Here is a 12041-nt window from a genome sequence, read left to right on the forward strand (position 1 = left end):
CGCTTTACCTAGAACAAGTATGAAACTAAAAGTACTTTGTAGTTGTTGTTGGATAAGTTTGCAAGATAATAAAGAGCGCGTAAATAAAAAGTAGGGGCTGTTTAGATAAAGACACAACTAAGTTAGTTTTAGTAGAGAGCTTTTTGTCACGAGAAAGTTATTTGTCCCTAGGCAATCGATAACTAGACCGGTAATCATTATTGCAATTTTATTTGAGGGAGAGGCATAAGCTAACATACTTTCTCTTCTTGGATCATATGCACTTATGATTGGAACTCTAGCAAGCATCCGCAACTACTAAAGATCATTAAGGTAAAACCCAACCATAGCATTAAAGCATCAGGTCCTCTTTATCCCATACGCAACAACCCCCTTACTCGGGTTTGCGTTTCAGTCACTCACACAACCCACTATGAGCGAATCATGAACGTATTGCAACAACCTACAGCGGGAATCCCTCACGCTTGCGCGACAAGGAGAGCACCATAGGACAGCACCAATAATAAAACATGCAACTCAAACCAATTACGATCATCAATTAACCCACAGGACAAAACGGATCTACTCAAACATCATAGGATAGCCATACATCATTGGGAAAAAAATATAGCATTGAGAACCATGTTTAAGTAGAGATTACAGCGGGTAAAAGAGGGGTTACACCGCTGCATAGAGGGGGAAGAGTTGGTGATGATGGCGGTGAAGTTGTTGGTGTAGATTGTGGTGATGATGATGGCCCCGGCGGTGTTCCGGCGCCACCGGAAGAGAGGTGGAGAGAGCCCTCCTTCTTCTTCTTATTATTCTTCCTTGACCGTCTCCCTAGATGGGAGAAGGGTTTCCCATCTGGTCCATGGTCTCCATGGCAAGGGAGGGGCGAGAGCCCCTCCGAGATTGGATCTGTCTCTCTGTCTCTCTCTATTTCTGCGTTCCAGATTCTGCCCTTTCACCGTTTCTTTTATAACCGGAGATCCGTAACTCCGATTGGGCTGAATTTTGGACACGATCTCTATCCGGATATTAGCTTCGGAGAAAGAAGGGAACAACCACCTTACGGGGTGTCCACGAGTGGTCAGGGCGCGCCCCCTGCCTCGTGGCCCCCTCGGGCATCGTCTCGCGTTGATTCCACTTCCCAAAAATCAGATATATTGCAAAAAAATATCTCTGTTAGTTTTTATTCCGTTTGGACTCCGTTTGATATGGATTTTCTGCGAAACAAAAAACATGCAACAAACAGGAACTGGCACTGGGCACTAGATCAATATGTTAGTCCCAAAAATAGTATAAAGAGTTGCCAAAAGTATATGAAAGTTGTAGAATATTGGCATGGAACAATAAAAAATTATAGATATGACGGAGACGTATCAGCGTCCCCAAGCTTAATTCTTGCTCGTCCTCGAGTAGGTAAATGATAAAAAGATAATTTTTCATGTGTAATGCTACCTAGCATAATCTTGATCACATAATCTAATCATGGCATGAATATTAAGACACGAGTGATTCAAAGAAATAGTCTATCATTTGACATTAAGACAATAATACTTCAAGCATACTAATAAAGCAATCATGTCTTTTCAAAATAACATGGCCAAAGAAAGTTATCCCTACAAAATCATATAGTCTGGCTATGCTCCATCTTCACCACACAAAATATTCACATCATGCACAACCCCGATGACAAGCCAAGCAATTGTTTCGTACTTTTGACGTTCTCAAACCTTTTCAACTTTCACGCAATACATGAGCGTGAGCCATGGACATAGCACTATGGGTGGAATAGAATATGATGATGGAGGTTGTGTGGAGAAGACAAAAAGGAAGAAAGTCTCACATAGACGCGGCTAATCAATGGGTTGTGGAGATGCCCATCAATTGATGTCAATGCAAGGAGTAGGTATTGCCATGCAATGGATGCACTAGAGCTATAAGTATATGAAAGCTCAAACTAAAAACTAAGTGGGGGTGCATCCAACTTGCTTGCTCATGAAGACCTCGGGCATTTGAGGAAGCCCATCATTGAAATATACAAGCCAAGTTCTATAATGAAAATTCCCACTAGTATATGAAAGTGATAACCAAGAGACTCTCTATATGAAGAACATGGTGCTACTCTGAAGCACAAGTGTGGTAAAAGGATAGTAACATTGCCCCCTTTTTTCTTTTTTTGTTCTTTTTTCTTTTTTTGGCGGGCTTCTTTCGTCCCCTTTTTTATTTAGACTTCTTTAGCCTCTCCTTTTTTTCTTGGAGCAATGCTCTAATAATGTCACATCCCTAGTCTCGTATGCACTTAGGCTAGCTAGATATGCTTGCATCATGTCTAAATTTATTGAAATTTGAAATGGGGATGAACAAACCCTAGCACCAAATGAACTCAAACTAGGGTCAAATTCAAATGTTTTCAATGAACCCAAAATGCCCTTTGGAAATGTTCATGATTTTTGATAAAGGTGAAAACCTCTGCCAGAAATGATGAGCATATTTCTTGGCCATTTATGGATTTTTGAGCTAAATCATATTGTATTTGAATTGGAGCATTTAATGCCTATAAATATTTTAAATGCTTCAATACTTCTAAAAACAATTGGGGGCTGTTGGAAATAATTCAAATAGTGCCCACAATTTTTATCAGGATTTTACAAAATGAGTTAGTATTTTTACTAATTCAAAACAGATCAAAATAAATAGAAAACATAAAGTAAAGAGAGAGAGAGGACAGTACCTGAGCCACTTACCTGGCCTGCACTGTGTTGGCCCAACACTGTTGGCCCAGCCCATCTCTCTCCCTTGTCTTCTTCCAGCTCATGCCAGAAGGACTGGAGCGTGCGTGCCCGGCGCGCGCAGCCACACGCCGGCCACCTCCACCCTGCCTGCGTGCTCCCTCGTCGCCCTGGATCTCCCTCACGATGCCACGCAGACCCCTGGTCCCCCTCGACCGCTCCCATCTCTCCCCACCTCCCTCTCGCGCCCGACCGATGCCGTCGCCGCGGCTTGCTACCTGCGTAGCCACGGCCACCGTTCACCCCTCGCCTTGTCGAAGCGCCCAGAAGAACCGCCGTCGACTCCTGCATCGTCTACGCCAACCCGTTCGATCGCGGGAGCTCTGCAACCTTGTCCTCGACCTCATCTTCTTCCTCGGCCACAGGAGATCGCCGCTGGGATTCCGAGGCCGTCAAGCCTTCCCCGAGCACGCTGAGATCACCGTCGACCCCGCCGTGAGCTCCTCTACCGAACCCCTCTCTCCCCGGCATCAATTTCATGCTCTAGCCCCGCTAACCATCAGAGCCGACAGCTCCTCGCCGCCGGCCATGTCGCCACCGCGGCTACGGCCCTGCAAGCACGCGTTCAAGCTTACCACTGAACTCACTGCACCCCCACGGGTATAACGCGCCCACCCGTGGCTCCTGCCATGCCCTGCACCGTCGATTCGTTCGACGCCCGAACGCCGGCCGCCACGCTTCCCATCGCCGCCGTCATTCTGGGCCATCTCCGGCGAAGCTGAGAGCACCGCTCGACGCGCGCGAGCTCCAGCTACTCGTAGATGGGCTCCGCCGTTGATTTGGTCGCCGGAGGAAGATTTTCGAGCCTCGCCGCCGTGTCTGGCCTCGCCGGCGTCGAGTCACCGGCGAGTTTGACCTGTTCGACCCGGGGTTTGACCTCCCTGGGGTCAACACACGTGGGCCCCGGCCCTGACTAGATTAGTTTAGGACTAATTAACCCCGCTGACACTGATAGTGGGCCCAATGGCTATTAATTTGATTAGTTAGATTTAATTAACATTGTTAGTTATTTGTGTCACTGACGTGTCGACCCCACTGGTCAGGTTTGACCTGGACCGGGTCAGTTGACCTGCTGACGTCACAGTGACGTAGTGCTGACGCCATAACTCATTTTCTGGGTTAATTTTAATACAGGAAATTCCAGAAAATAGTATAAACTTCTAAAATTCATAGAAATTCAACCGTAGCTCCAAATGAAACAAATTATATATGAAAAATGATCAGAAAAATCCAATCTATTCATCTGCACTGGTTTCATGCATGTTAGAGCAACTTAACCTTGCTGTTTAGGACAAATCATGTAAATGGCATTTGAATTTCCACATATGGAGTTTGAATTTGAATCTTGGATTCAAACCAACTCCATTTAATATGTTGCTAGTTGCATTAGCTCAAAACACATTCATATTGCCATGTCATGATCATGCATCATATTGTGCATTGCATTGATTGTATTTCTTCTCTGTTGCCGGTATTTGTCCCCTCTCGGTAGACGATGTCCCGGCGTTGTGATCGTTGACACTAATGAAGACTCAATGCTATCTTCAGAAGTGCCAGGCAAGCAAAACCCCCTTGTTCATTCCGATACAATCCCACTCTCTCGCTCCTGCTCTCTTTTACTGCATTAGGACAACAACGATTCATCTGTTACTTGCGGCGGTAGCTGAACCCCTTTATCCTCTGCATGACCTGTCATTGCCACAGTAAATAGATGAAACCCACTAGCATGAGTAGGAGTTGTTTGAGCCCTGATGTGCCTACTCATTCATGCTTGTTTGTCATGCCTGCTACTGCTTAGAGTTGAGTTGAGTCTGATTCAACGGGGATGAGTTGGAATGGTGATGAACATGTCCTACTGTGTATGAGCTAAGTGTGTGAACACGATTTGGTAAAGGTAGCAGTGAGAGGCCATGTAGGAGTACATGGTGGGTTGTCTCATTGAAGCCATCCTCAGGAACTGAGTTCTGTGTTTGTGATCCATGAACAGTTACTACCACACATTGGAATGCTTAAGTGCCCCTCTCGACTTATTAATCAACTTGATCTCTGTCCAGGAGTTGCAACTAGTTTCTGGTGTTTGTAGGTAGTGTTAGTAGTCTACCAAGTGGCACCCGGTACAGGTGGGCTTGGGACAGACTAGGCACATGTGGCCTGGTGTACCGAGTGGCACCCGGATGGTGGGCTCGGGAAACCTTCACACATCGTTTGGGACCGTGAGCGACACCCCGGCCGGATCTCCTTGCGGATGGAACCCGAATAGGCGATAAACCTGGAAGAGAGACTTGTGTGGTTAGTCAGGTCGTGGCCGACTCCCTCGCCAGGCTTCCGCTTGAAGGTTGCTGAGGTACACGACGTGTACATGGTGGTAAGTGGCGAGAGCGTGTGTGACGAAGTACACCCCTGCAGGGTTAATATGATCTATTCGAATAGCCGTGTCCGCGGTAAAGGACTTCTGGGTTGCCTGTACAGTTCATAGACAAGTGAAAGTGGATACTCTAAAATGCGCAAGATAAGCGTGAGTGCTATGGATGGCGTTCTCGTAGGGAGACGGGAGCGGATCCATAGTGGTGTATTGATATGGTGAATATGTGGACTCGTGTGCGCCACCTCAAAAGAGTTGCTTACAGTCGTAGTTCAGGTTAGCCACTGAGTCAAAGCTGGCTTGCTGCAGTTAAACTCCACCACCCCCTTTTTGATACTGATGCATATGTAGATAGTTCTGATGTAAGTCTTGCTGGGTACAATTGTACTCACGTTTGGCTATTTTATGTTTTGCAGAGAGACGTCAATCTCGCTAGTAGTTCCGTGTGGACTTCGAGGTTTAGCTTGTTACCTCAGCTACGATCTTGTGCCCTCGGCAGGATCTGGTAGATAGTCAGGCTTCTCAGCCTTTTTCATTTGTAGTTGTCTGTACTCAGACAAGTTAAGCTTCCGCATGTGCTTGTTGCTTGTATGCTCTGAATGTTGGGTCATGAGACCCATGTTTGTAATATCTCGCTCTTCGGAGCCTAATGAATAAATACTCTGAGTCATAGAGTCTTGTTGTGATGCCATGTTGTATTTGCACATATCGAGCATATTGTGTGTATGATTGAAATGCTTGGTATGTGTGGGATCCGACAATCTAGTTGTCTATCCTTAGCAGCCTCTCTTATGGGGAAATGTAGTCTAGTGCCTCCTTGAGCCATAGTAGTCCGCTACAGCCCGGTTCACCGGAGTCCTGCTAGCCCAGCACTACTGCTCTGGACACTTGACTGGCCGGCATGTGTTTCATATTGTTCCTGTGTCTGTCCCTTCGGGGAAATGTCACGCGGTGACATCCAGAGTCCTGCCTAGCCTGCTACAGCCCGGGTTCCCGGAGTCCTGTTAGCCCAGTGCTACAGCCCGGATTCGCACGCTGCTGACCGACACGTTCGATGTTGATTCATGTATGCCTGTCCCCATACGTTAGTGCTGCTTTGGGTTCACGACTAGCCATGTCGGCCCGGGTTCTCTGTCATGTGGATGCTAGCGACACTATCATATACGTGAGCCAAAAGGCGCAAACGGTCCCGGGCCATGGTAAGGCGACACCCGTGGGAATACCGTGCGTGAGGCCGCAAAGTGATATGAGGTGTTACCGGCTAGATCGATGTGACTTGGAATCGGGATCCTGACAGCTTTGGTATCAGAGCCTGACTGCCTGTAGGATTACCAAGCCAAACTGGTCGAAGTTGAGTCTAGAAGTGCTTTAGTTATATAAGGGAATTGATTGTGGATGGGAACGTAAGGCTCTTTTTACTCCTTTACCTTATGCCCTCTAATCTGAGTCAACCTCTTCTCTTCTACGGGGATTAAGAACTAGGCTTCTCATCTTTCTATCAGGATCACGTGTTACTAATCCGTAGACTCTTAGGATTGATGGATTTAAGCCTCAGTTCAGTTCCTACTACTTCCGTATGTTGACCGTTGATCCCTGAAGTTTATATTGTGATGTTGAGTGGTTATGCCACCATTTTGTAGGATGTCTCAAATCCTTTCTGAGCATTTATAGTCGTTATGCTGTCCGAGTCATCCCAGGTTTCTAAATAGTCTGATGCATTTGCAAAAATCCTTTCCCTCTGTTTTTGCGTTCCTTTGGGCCAGATTAAGCACACTACCGGTGCGTTGAGGCACTCTATTGCCTCGGTATATATGTTGGAGCTATTATTATGACCCTAGGTGTTTTAGGGAGTCACCTAGTAATCTAGCCATGTTTTGTGTTCCGGTGTGATGATTCTGGCCATTATTCTTGAAAGCATCCCGTGATGCCATTTTGTTAGCAGGCATTCTATTTCTGGGTCCTTGAGCCCAAGATTCACTCCACCCTACCTCATGTTGATAGTGTTTGCTAGTTCCTTTAGGATATTAGTAACCTTGCGATATTCCTCGTGGTTCGTGGTTTATCATTCTTCCAATACCATGAACCAATATGGCAGAAGTTCCTTTGACCCAAAAGATCACAACCAGAGTGCTCTTGATGAGTTCTCCATTCTGCATTGTGAATCTGCCAGTCCTACCTTTCTGCATGGATCATCTGGAAGAAATATGTGGAACTTGTTGACATACTAAATCTATGCATCCGCAACTCAGAAAACCATATGTCCCTCTGAGTTGTCTCTCTTTAGTTGTATTCTAACCTCTATCTATCAATTGATAGTCAAGGCTAGTTGTACATCCGTGTTATCGATGCGTACTATCCTTGTGGTCCGTCAAGCCATTCTATTTCAGAATGACTAGGAGAAACAAACTCCAGAACCTCGTCCATATCTAGGATTGGGTCAAAGTAGTTGTATTCCGCAGATCAAATGCCTAACCAGCTTTTGTTCTGTTCTACCTTCGAGTATTACCCCCTTTATGTCGAGAATATCATGAGAATTGCACCACCTCTTATGAATTCTTGACGCAGTGATACTTCTCGCCATCATTATTCATTCCTCGGTCCCGTGTTGTCACAACTGGAATACCGACAAGTGAACCGTGATGTGTGAAATCAATACTCCTAGCAACTCCGTTGCTTGGTAGCTAATGGACAATACTCTCATAGTATGCCGGTTATTGAATCGTCATCCTAAGATTTATCGTGCGACCTAGTCCATTTTCCCTGGTGCACTCCTCGATCAACGAGATAGGATTGTGTCAATCCATTACTCTCTGGATCACATCGTCTTGCCCTGAAAAGCAAGATTGTTCTCGAGCTTAGTAACATATCGGTGGTTCGTGATTTTCTGAATATCTTCTCAGAAGTATCACCAGGTTGTCACCTGACCGCTATGTTGAGCTCGTGATCAAATAGTTTTCCTATAAACCACCCATTCTCCAAGAATCTGTGTTGGATACCCCTGAGCTAGTTGGTTAAGCCAAACAACAACTTGGAGAGTTGGAAGATAAAAGCTTGCCTCGCTTAGTTCATTTTAAGGGATATCCTTTTGTGTTGTGTGTTGTAGAAAGATGATTTCTTCATCGATTGGTCCTCGTGATCAATTAATGGACCTATCATCTTAACCAAACTTTGATTTGAGTATGGGCTATTATCAATCAAATCAGAACCAACGATGATCATAATGTTGTCTTACTCGTGGTTGATCCCTCGAGCATGCACCATTATATCTTTTGGGTCTGACCAATGCTATCACTTGTTCACATAATTATGGAATTCCATCTCCATGGAAACCTAGATGAATTGTTGTTGAGCCCATCAGCAACACTGCTACCTTCTGCATGACTCGTGTTGAACATCCAGCTAGTGTTGGAAACTTTTTGAAAGCATTTTCTTCGTGCTAGCTCATGAAGTATATGTTTGGATGAAAGAAGTGACTTCGTCTAAGCTCATGTGCATTAGTTGTAAGTTGCCGCCGTGAGTTCGAGAAAGATTGTTTTTGTTTCCTTTGGAATCATCCCAAGTCAGTCATGCATTCGTGCGAAGTATTCTATGGTTTGGTAGATTAATTACCTCCATTCCATATGTATCCCTAGCACACCAAGCCACTAACTGACTTGTTCAAGGAGAAGGAGTTCCTCCATAAGAGCTAATCCGGACTTATGAAAGAACTTCGATATCCTCGTTGATGGTTCCCAACCAGAACTCGGTAGTGTTTCATTGTAAGACTACCATGTGGGCATGCTTGTCTGGGACAACGTGTTCACATGTTTGTAGCAGAACCAACTCATGTTTTGGAGCTTACTACCATAGTCCATCTCCCGAGAATCTCGCAACGCCATCTCGTCGGTTTGTGTTGCAAACTTTCCTTTCCGGACATGCTGTCTGGAATATCCTATTACCAACTAGACCTGAATCTCAGGCAGATATGATGGTTGGAACATCTCCCAATAGCTATAATATTGGTCTTCGTAACCCGGTAAGTGGATGTCGTGGCCAACACACCCAGCCGGAAGACCTATTATTGTAGTAACTTGATTGAGGAAGTTGGCCACCTCCCCATAAGGATTTCGTAGGATTGCTCCCTAGTGGTTCCTTATGGATTTTGATATTTCCGAAGTCCGACCTTTTACTTGATGTTCTAGATATCAAACCATATCTATGATCGGGATATGCTAGTGCATCAAGGAGAACATTAGAAGCGGAGTGCTAAATGTCTCTCGGTCGATCATCCAGATTTGCTTCTTTGGCATTGCTAAGGAAAAATCTGAGAAAGTGATGTCCTCCTTTGCACCTGCATCCTCCATCACTGTTCATCATGGTAGTATGATGTGTTGCCAGGATCCTCAGCACGGATGTTGGTAAAACCTTGATGAATATGGAAATGCTCAAGTTCTTGAGAGCACGCACAAGCACTAGGTGTTATCGTCGGCACTAACTGGGATTGCTCCCAGTTTCCTTCGGTTATGCTAAACCTTTCAAACAGTAGATTCACTCTCTACTGTTGAGCTTCTCCTCAGTTACTAGAATCATTCCTAGCATTTGTGTTTTTGTTCCCAGCTTGCACCGTCATTGTGCCATCCTACCCTGGATTACCCTTCCCAGTAATTACTGATAAGGACCATCTTCAAAAGTGGTCCCACCAGGGGTTCCGACCATTTCCGGTAATAAGCAAATCACCCCTTGTGTTGTCTTCAACAACGTAGTCCACATCATCCATTCTGGTCAGAGTATGCCATTCTTTAGAATTTGTTCACACGATTGCTTGTGATTGCCTTAGGCTGGTATGAAGAGTTTCAATGATCTCTGAATCAAAAGTAATTCTTTTTGCCATTTAAGGGAATATTTCTACGAGCCACCTTTCCTAAGGTGCCCCGTTATGGAGTCATGGCAATTAACTCCTCGCTGCTTTGGAACCCATGCACCATATTATCTAAGCGTGGGATTGTTGCCCACCAAATCAAACCTCATCGTTTTTTCTTCCATCCCTCTCGATGTGTTTTGTGTCTCAACTCGAGATGTTTCAACATCTCATTCCGTGAGTTGATCGTGAGTTGCTCGATCTTTAAGAAGATCGATTCCTATAGAGTTTCTTCTGTCGACATCATGTTGGATAAAGATTCCGAAAGCAAAGACGACAAGATCAATTTGAAGCAATGAATCAACATCTTCGAGAAGAACAACTGGATCGTGAAGATTATGTTAGTTTGCGTTCCCCTTTCATCTTACCCTACGCTTGAATCTCGGGACGAGATTTTTGTTTAGTGGGGGTGAGTTGTCACATCCCTAGTCTGGTATGCACTTAGGCTAGCTAGATATGCTTGCATCATGTCTAAATTTATTGAAATTTGAAATGGGGATGAACAAACCCTAGCACCAAATGAACTCAAACTAGGGTCAAATTCAAATGTTTTCAATGAACCCAAAATGCCCTTTGGAAATGTTCATGATTTTTGATAAAGGTGAAAACCTCTGCCAGAAATGATGAGCATATTTCTTGGCCATTTATGGATTTTTGAGCTAAATCATATTGTATTTGAATTGGACCATTTAATGCCTATAAATATTTTAAATGCTTCAATACTTTTGAAAACAATTGGGGGCTGCTGGAAATAATTCAAATAGTGCCCACAATTTTTATCAGGATTTTACAAAATGAGTTAGTATTTTTACTAATTCAAAACAGATCAAAATAAATAGAAAACATAAAGTAAAGAGAGAGAGAGAGGAGAGTACCTGAGCCACTTACCTGGCCTGCACTGTGTTGGCCCAACACTGTTGGCCCAGCCCATCTCTCTCCCTTGTCTTCTTCCAGCTCACGCCAGAATGACTGGAGCGCGCGTGCCCGGCGCGCGCAGCCACACGCCGGCCACCTCCACCCTGCCTGTGTGCTCCCTCGTCGCCCTGGATCTCCCTCATGATGCCACGCAGACCCCTGGTCCCCCTCGACCGCTCCCATCTCTCCCCACCTCCCTCTCGCGCCCGACCGATGCCATCGCCGCCGCTTGCTGCCTGCGTAGCCACGGCCACCGTTCACCCCTCGCCTTGTCGAAGCGCCCAGAAGAACCACCGTCGACTCCTGCATCGTCTACGCCAACCCGTTCGATCGCGGGAGCTCTGCAACCTCGTCCTCGACCTCATCTTCTTCCTCGGCCACAGGAGATCGCCGCTGGGATTCCGACGCCGCCAAGCCTTCCCCGAGCACGCTGAGATCACCGTCGACCCCGCCGTGAGCTCCTCTACCGAACCCCTCTCTCCCCGCCGTCAATTTCCTGCTCTAGCCCCGCTAACCATCAGAGCAGACAGCTCCTCGCCGCCGACCATGTCGCCACCGCGGCTACGGCCCTGCAAGCACGCGTTCAAGCTTACCACTGAACTCACTGCACCCCCACGGGTCTAACGCGCCCACCCGCGGCTCCTGCCATGCCCTGCACCGTCGATTCGTTCGACGCCCGAACGCCGGCCGCCACGCTTGCGATCGCCGCCGTTGTTCTGGGCCATCTCCGGCGAAGCTGAGAGCACCGCTCGACGCGCGCGAGCTCTAGCTACTCGTAGATGGGCTCCGCCGTTGATTTGGTCGTCGGAGGAAGATTTTCGAGCCTCGCCGCCGTGTCTGGCCTCGCCGGCGTCGAGTCGCCGGCGAGTTTGACCTGTTCGACCCGGGGTTTGACCTCCCTGGGGTCAACACACGTGGGCCCCGGCCCTGACTAGATTAGTTTAGGACTAATTAACCCTGCTGACACTGATAGTGGCCCAATGGCTGTTAATTTGATTAGTTAGATTTAATTAACCCTGTTAGTTATTTGTGTCACTGACGTGTCGACCCCACTGGTCAGGTTTGACCTGGACCGGGTCAGTTGACCTGCTGA

Source organism: Triticum aestivum, chromosome 4D (assembly GCF_018294505.1).
Source record: "Triticum aestivum cultivar Chinese Spring chromosome 4D, IWGSC CS RefSeq v2.1, whole genome shotgun sequence".
NCBI lineage: Eukaryota > Viridiplantae > Streptophyta > Magnoliopsida > Poales > Poaceae > Triticum > Triticum aestivum.